The sequence below is a fragment of the Triticum aestivum genome, chromosome 2B, assembly GCF_018294505.1.
Source record: "Triticum aestivum cultivar Chinese Spring chromosome 2B, IWGSC CS RefSeq v2.1, whole genome shotgun sequence".
Lineage (NCBI taxonomy): Eukaryota > Viridiplantae > Streptophyta > Magnoliopsida > Poales > Poaceae > Triticum > Triticum aestivum.
In genome coordinates this window covers 170,257,955-170,265,395 of record NC_057798.1, presented here as the reverse complement: position 1 = coordinate 170,265,395, position 7,441 = coordinate 170,257,955, and positions in this window count along the sequence as shown.

The window sequence follows — 7,441 nt, the reverse complement described above, 5'->3', positions numbered from 1 at the left end:
CTAAAAATGGAAAATGGGCTGCAATAAATTCAATATGAATTAGAAAATGAGTAAAAATTAGAAAAATAATAGCAAATGGGCTGTACACGCCACAGATTTTGAGGCTGAATTTTTTACGAAAGGCTTTGTCAGTCAACACACGATTCTAGCAGCAGTGACTGTAGGATGTCCATCCAACGGCCGACGTGCTTCTTTAATCTCTGATCTTCCCGCTCCATCTGCCTAAACCAGCGCCGACGGGACTGCCTGCTCCCTCCTCTTGTGGCCTGCTCTGATGCTGCGCAGGCTTCACTAGCCCACCCTACTCCCTCCGGCCGCACGCAATCAACTGCCTCCTTATTACGCGAAAAAAATGATTTCTCCCACTGACATCAGGGGTAGACCGGTTTGGAGGCTAACTTGTGGGCCTACTAAGTTGACGCAGACGGAAGGCTTTGTCAACTTAGTCAATATGAATGATTATAGCTTCAGTGACCATACAATATCCATCCAACAGCCGTAGTGCTTCTTCAACCTCTGGTCTTCTTGCTCCAGCCACCCAAACCAGCGCTGGTCGTGTCGCCTGCTCCTGCCTCTCGTGGCCGGCTGTGCTACCGCGAAGGTCTCACCGCCCCCTACTACTCACACCGCTGGTGTAGTGGTATTTCCTTGACATATGCCAAGGGATGGCTTATCATGTGTGGGGATAGGAGTGCGTTGTCGGGCTCTAGAAGCGAGAGGAGGCAAGACTTCAAAAGACGCCGGGTCTTACCCAGGTTCGGGGCTCTCCGTGGAGATAATGCCCCTAATCCTGCTCTGCGGGGTCTCCGCATGATGACTATGATCAAATAGAGTAGCTAAAACAGTGCTCCTTGAGTTGTATCGGCTAAAGGAAGAAAAAGGCAAGGCTAGCTCTACCTCTTCCCTAGCTACGTGGGTGTATGGTGGCTAGAATGCTGAAGCCTTTGCATGGGTGAGCCTGGGGGGTTTATATAGGCCTACCCCTAGGGGCACAATGTTAATCTGGCTGGTTGTAGGGCCCGTCCGTCAGTGTCTCTGGGCTACGGCTTCTCCACCGACCGCTGGGGCCTGCCGCCTGGTGGGCCCCGCCGACTTCCATGAACTCGGCCGACAGGTAGGGCCCGCAGCCTGTAGGCTAGGAGGACTATACTGCACTGTAGCCTCACATCTGATAACGGTAGCTTGGTCGGGGGGCGTAGGACTACAGTACCGCCGACTGGCGTGCGATTACTATAGCCAGACCCCATCCCTTTTGGTTAATGGCGCTCAGACTCCAAGGGGAGGGATAGCCGCCTGCTAGGAATTGGCCGTCTCTGCAGTTGGGATAGGTCTTCGGCCGGTGGACTTGCTGTACTTTTTACTGGAGTGGGATTTTTCTGTGGTACAGCTGGTGCTATGGCAAATGAAATCGGTATACCATTTGTTGGAGTGCAGGTCCAGTGTGGTGGGGCTAGTGGTGTGGCCAGTGAAGTATGGGTACAATCTACATGGAGTCGGTCCTACGTTTTGTGTCACTGGTTGTACAACCAATATAAGTGGGGTGCTGTCTGATTTCTCCGGCACCACCATGTTTTTCAAGGACTTTGCTGGTACTCCTTCAGGTTCCGCAATCACCCTCTTCCTTTTTGATGTCTGATACACACGAACAACATTTGAGTGGAAAAACATGGTATGATGACAGATGGAATATGTATTGATAATGGATGGGCATGGCATCTCGACATATATGATGAGTAAACTAAGCAGATGGCGGTGCAACAAAGTAGAAGAAATGCAAGACAACATATGCAAGATACCCGCAATCAATAAAGCATTGCCAAATTAGAACAGGCACCTTGATGGGTGAACAGGACAGGCCATCTGCCTTTGACTCCTCGAGGTTAGAATAGTCATTAGGATCATATTCTAAACAAGAGTCAACAGGTGGGGAGCGTATGAGTTTCATTGCATCCAGAATGGCACCCAATGCCTTGGTGCCAATTTTGTAAGTCATAGCAGTGTTTAGCTTCAAGAGTGGACTGCTGCTAGTGCGACACAAAGCAGCTACACAGATCATAGTGTAGATATAACGGGAAAACCTTAAGCATCAGAGTAAAATCAGCAAAGTGGAACTTGCTGGAATATATGTGCTAGTATTGCCGGTACGGCTAGAAAGGCTTCGGATACCAGCTCTCTTCAAGTGAAGTTGCGGTACTGTTAATATCAGTGTAACTCTCAAAGGCGACACAGCTCCGCGCATTTCCTTGCTATTCTTATTGGATTCAAGTGGGCAGGCCACTACAAATCCTATTCCTATGTTTACAAGATCCTACGAATCAAAGAGGCTCAAAGTGTCATCACAACCAACCATATAGACCTCTACACTTCAAATGTCCCTGCTCATCTTCAGTACAAGGAACATACTGTACTACTAGTATACTCCCTCTGTTCCAAAATATAAGTCTTGGTAGAGATTTCCACTATGGATCACATACAGATGTATCCAGATACATTTTAGAGTGTAGATTCACTCATTTTGCTCCATATGTAGTCCATGGTGGAATCTATACAAAGACTTGTATTTAGGAACGGAGAGAGTACATATTAAGGAAGAACGGAAGAGGAACATGGTAAAGAAGAGCAAGCAGATTTTGGATAATAAAATGTTGGTTGCGCAGTGCCCACACATGATGAACCAGAGCGCATTAAGAATGCAACTCCCAGCTGTCTCTCGACCATTTCAGGTGGTTGGATGAAGATCCTACGTCTCATAACCCTTCTTCTTCCTCGTCTCTGATTCTTCCCATACAGAACACCGCACGGGCCGCTGGCCGGACCACCGGCCCCCACTGCCTGTGTTCCTCCGCCACCCCCACCCCCCACCCGCGCCCCAACCCCCACCCGCATTGAGTTTTCTTCATTCGGCGAGGCCCCACAACCACCCGAGCCCCTTGGATCGCACCGGCGAACTCCGGCGAGCTCTAAAAAATCGACTGACCCAATTTTGAAATTTAGTCTACTGTGATTTAACTAGTGTGGAATATAATAGGGGAAAACCATAAGCATTGGGAGTATAGTGTTGAGCGTGCCATGGCGGATCTGAAGGTGCAAACCGGACAAAGGCAACTTCGCAACCAAGACAAGAAATCAGAGTAAAGCAGTGGCGATCTATTTTCTTGCTGCGATAAATAAGTTGAGCAGATACGAAAGAGTATCGCCTCTGGTGCGGCGCCGTGTACGCATCTGCTAAGAATTTGATGGTGCTGTGGTAGCGATGGCTGTCGGTGACGTGGAAGCAGATCTAGGAGGGTAGACGGTGGCGGTGGGGCGCGGTGGACGAGACGGTCGTAGGAGCGGCGCCGGCAAGGTGGACGACGGCGGGGATGAAGCGAGAGGACGGGATGCAAGGATCCCGGTCCGAAGGCGTGGATGAGAGAGGTCGATCTCTTGTAATGGACGGCAACGTTGGGTTACCAGCTCCGGCATGGTGGAGGAGGACGGCGGTGGATGGGGTGGCGGACGGCGGCGGACGGAGGAGGGTGGGGTGGAGAGGGTGTTTTGGCGCCCACGGAGTACGAATGGGGAAAAGGGAGGTAGAGAGGAAGGGGGGACCATGTATTCAGGGCGCGCTTGTCTCAAATGCAAGGAAATTTACAAACTTAGCCCCTGTTTCAAATTTCTACTACAGCACAACAACATTAGTCGGTTGGGGATAGGACGGTAATATCGCATACACCGAATATTTGCCGACGAGAGTTTGTGTTTGGCGCCCACCGTGTATGAATGTGAATCGGGGAGGGAGTCGATTTCGGCCGAGGGCACACTGTGTTTTGGCGCCCACCGTGTATGAATCCGGGTGAGAGGCGGTTACGTCACATTTGTGTGAAATTACAAACCTACCCCTATCGAAACCTATAGAAATCCAGCAGATAGGCTTTGCGTGGCAGGGATAGGCAGTAGTGATTTCCATCTCGCAGATTTTGGTTTCGAGCGGTTACTGCGACTTTCCCTGCTTCGTTCAAATTTTGCATATTGCACATTTACCGTGCCAACTCAATTCGAATCCCGTTTGTATTCTACTATTTTTTTTGGGCGGGATCCATTTTCAATTGGAATTACATTCTATATACATCATTTTTTATATATATACTTTCAAAAGCACAACTAAGAATTCTGCGCCTTATGTGTATAATATGATTTACAAATACAACGATCTCGAAATCTTAAGGTTGAATTCAAAAAAATTTAACCAAATTATTTTCTACTAAAATGTATGGATTAGTAATATCTACATATTAAATAACATAGATGTGCGTGAATTCATATGAGTATGCATGTTTGATAGATCAAGTTTGGTTCGAGTATGGATTACATGTGTCATCATCTCGAATTCAAATATTTGAATCCCTTTTTTGTTCACTCCTTTCACGCCCATCTCTCTCGCATGCATGCTCCTTCAGGTAGCTATCACTCTCTTTTCTCCAGCTCACCCGCACGCTCACTTCATGTTTCTCCTATCCTCGCAAACATGGTCTCTCGATGTCTCCCTTGAGAAGTGTCACACTCTACCTATCATTATACATTACACGGTTTTCATTATCTCTCACATCTCTTCTGTTCTCTGGTGTCACTCGGTACCTAAGCTTTCTTTTTCACCACCACGCACAAAGTCTCCACTCGTCTTTCACTTTGTGTTTCTCTCAATGGGATTTTGTCACACACCCTATATGTCTCTACATATGACTCATACCACTAAAATTACTCTCTCTCTCTCTCTCCTGTAGACACAACATTTGTTGCGGTCTCCTTTTCGTCTCCATCCCATACTGACATTATTCATTTGTTTACCGATTAGACAACCCCGACTACTATCTCCTCTCTCTCTCATAGACACACACACACAACTCCTGCTTCCACTCCCCTTCCCGACTACCGTCTCTCTCTCTCACACACAAAACTCTCGCTTTCGCACCCGACTCGTATTTCTCTCACAAACATTTATCGACTAGCTAGCCTCTAGATAGGTTTATACACCCGCACACTCGTGCTTCCACCATCGCATACATGTCTCTCTCCCGCTCCTTGTATCTATGTAGCTTTTTCTTCCCTTCTTGAGACACGCCCACTCGATCGTGCACACACACACTATCGCCGCATTTTAAGCTGATACCTATCGCACACACACTACTTGTGTCTTTGTCACACATGCACTCCGTCCTCCTCCACTCTCCCTCTCTCTCACACACACATGGGCTTTCTAGCAAGATGCCCATGCGTTGCATGGAACATCAAGATGCATTTGTATGCGTAGTTTATCTTGTGGGGGAAAAGGATGAATGAGGGAAGGCCTTATTTGCAAATGTGGAGAGGGGTATGGGTATCTTTTTGCAAAATTGCCATAGTTTCCTTCCTATCCGTTAGATATAGATCGGATGGCCTATATTGCAGGATGGCAGGCACACGATCATCACCGACAGTGCTTTTTATAAGAGTAGGGATAAAAAATAGAGTTGGTGATGAAGGTGGGCCTGCCATCCTACAATGTAGGTCGTCCGATTTATATCTGACGGATAGGAAGGAAAATATGGCAATTTACCTGCACTCTTCACCACATTTGCAGATAAGGCCTTCCCTCGTTCATCCTTTTCTCCTAGAAGATCTTGATGTTCCATGCAACACACGGGCATCTTGCTAGTAAGAGTAGAAATTAGACATATACCACTTCTCGAATCTTGAAACCAACAACATTCCTCCCATATCTCATCAAAACCGCCAAAGGAATATATTTTGCGTGAAACATAACATATTTTTAGTGATATACGTATTTCAAAACTAGACTTTTTTCTATCAAATCGGTGAATATGTATTAATCTACTTTGATCGTGTGGCAATGCATTGGCACATTGCTAGTAGTTATTATAATTTTTTGGACACAAGATAAACGGTGGAGTACATATACAAAGAGAAGAGGCGTAGGCACACAGTCGGCCTCTCGCTGTCTCCAACACATGAGTGTTACATAAAGGCGACGTTAACAAATAAACCCTAAAACCCTAGGTGCAAGATTGCTGCATTCGCGGGTACCGGGTACGTGGTGGAGCACCTTTGTAGGAGTTGATGGTCGGGACCACAGGTGAACGACTTGGAGCGCGGTGGCTCGCCAGTTGCCACAGATCGAGTAGACACGTTTAAAATATCGTTTTTTAGCGGGGTTAAGAGTTCTGATTTTCAATGGCACGTTATAAGTAGTAAGTAGTTTTTAGAATGATTGGTATGGAGCAAAAATGGAATTCATAGTACTACGTACCTCCTTAGCGTATGGTTGTATGGGTTTATGTTGCGAGATGTTGAACCTGGTAGTTCTAGGGCAAATACTATGGTTTAGATTTAGATGCTGGTTTTTAGTAATCGGAAGGGGAAATCCTTCTTTGATTAAAAAAAACTACTACCTCCATCCTGGTTTACTAGTCCCCGTCGTTCTTTGGGTCAAAGTTTGTCCATGAATTTTACTTGTAAAATGTGAATGGAAAATGAGATTTTGTTATACCCAAACAAAAAATGACTGGAGGGAGTGATTGCTCTGACACGGACGCGACCTCTCATAGTGCAGGCATTGAACCGGCGCGCCGGCCAAGAGGGCCGCACTCGCTGCAGGCCCGGCTGAGCACGCCTCCTCGCCGCGTGCAACCAGCTTAAGACTGCCCCGCCTGCCTTCATTGAATCCGCGCGTGTGATGGCAACACGTCCTTCCGCGAGCCGGCAGGCAATTTAGGACAGAAAAATGACTAAAATATAATTAATTTACGCATGGTCTTGACTTGTTGTGCTTGCACTGGTAGCGGGATCTAGTAGAGGTTTTTCTTTATTTATAACTCTCCTCACATTTGTTTTGGCTTTGAAGTGAATCATGGTTGTGGACATTATGTATGAATGTGCCGATATCTGTGAACATGAGTTTGATGTGGAAGTTGAACTTGGAATGTCGGGCTTGCGCGTGAACTATACCATGTCTAATGCTTCGTCTGTTATTGTTTGGAAAGTAATTGCTGTTATTACATGACGCAAAAAAACATTTTGTGCCACATCAGTAGACGCACAGACATGACAAAAGGCATGCTGACTGGATAAACATTTGAACCTAGCTATTATGAAGGAAATTTTGTATTGACAACAGTTTTAGATAGCAGGAGACGCCTAGCCTGCTCTGCCTCTGCTAGCTTATTTCTTGCTTCTTCCATCTCTTCTTTGGCTTGGGTGAAGAGAGCATCTGATTGCTCTTTTCGCTTCTTCAGGAACTCAGCTACATTCTCAACGGCTGTTGCACGCTTTCTTTCAGCCTTTACTAATGCCACGAGGACACGAACAGCTGATGACTCCACCTGGCTTGTGTGTAATCCAGCATTAGCTGGGAATTTGCACCTTGTGTCTAATCTAGCATCATTAGGGAACTGGCACCTTGTGT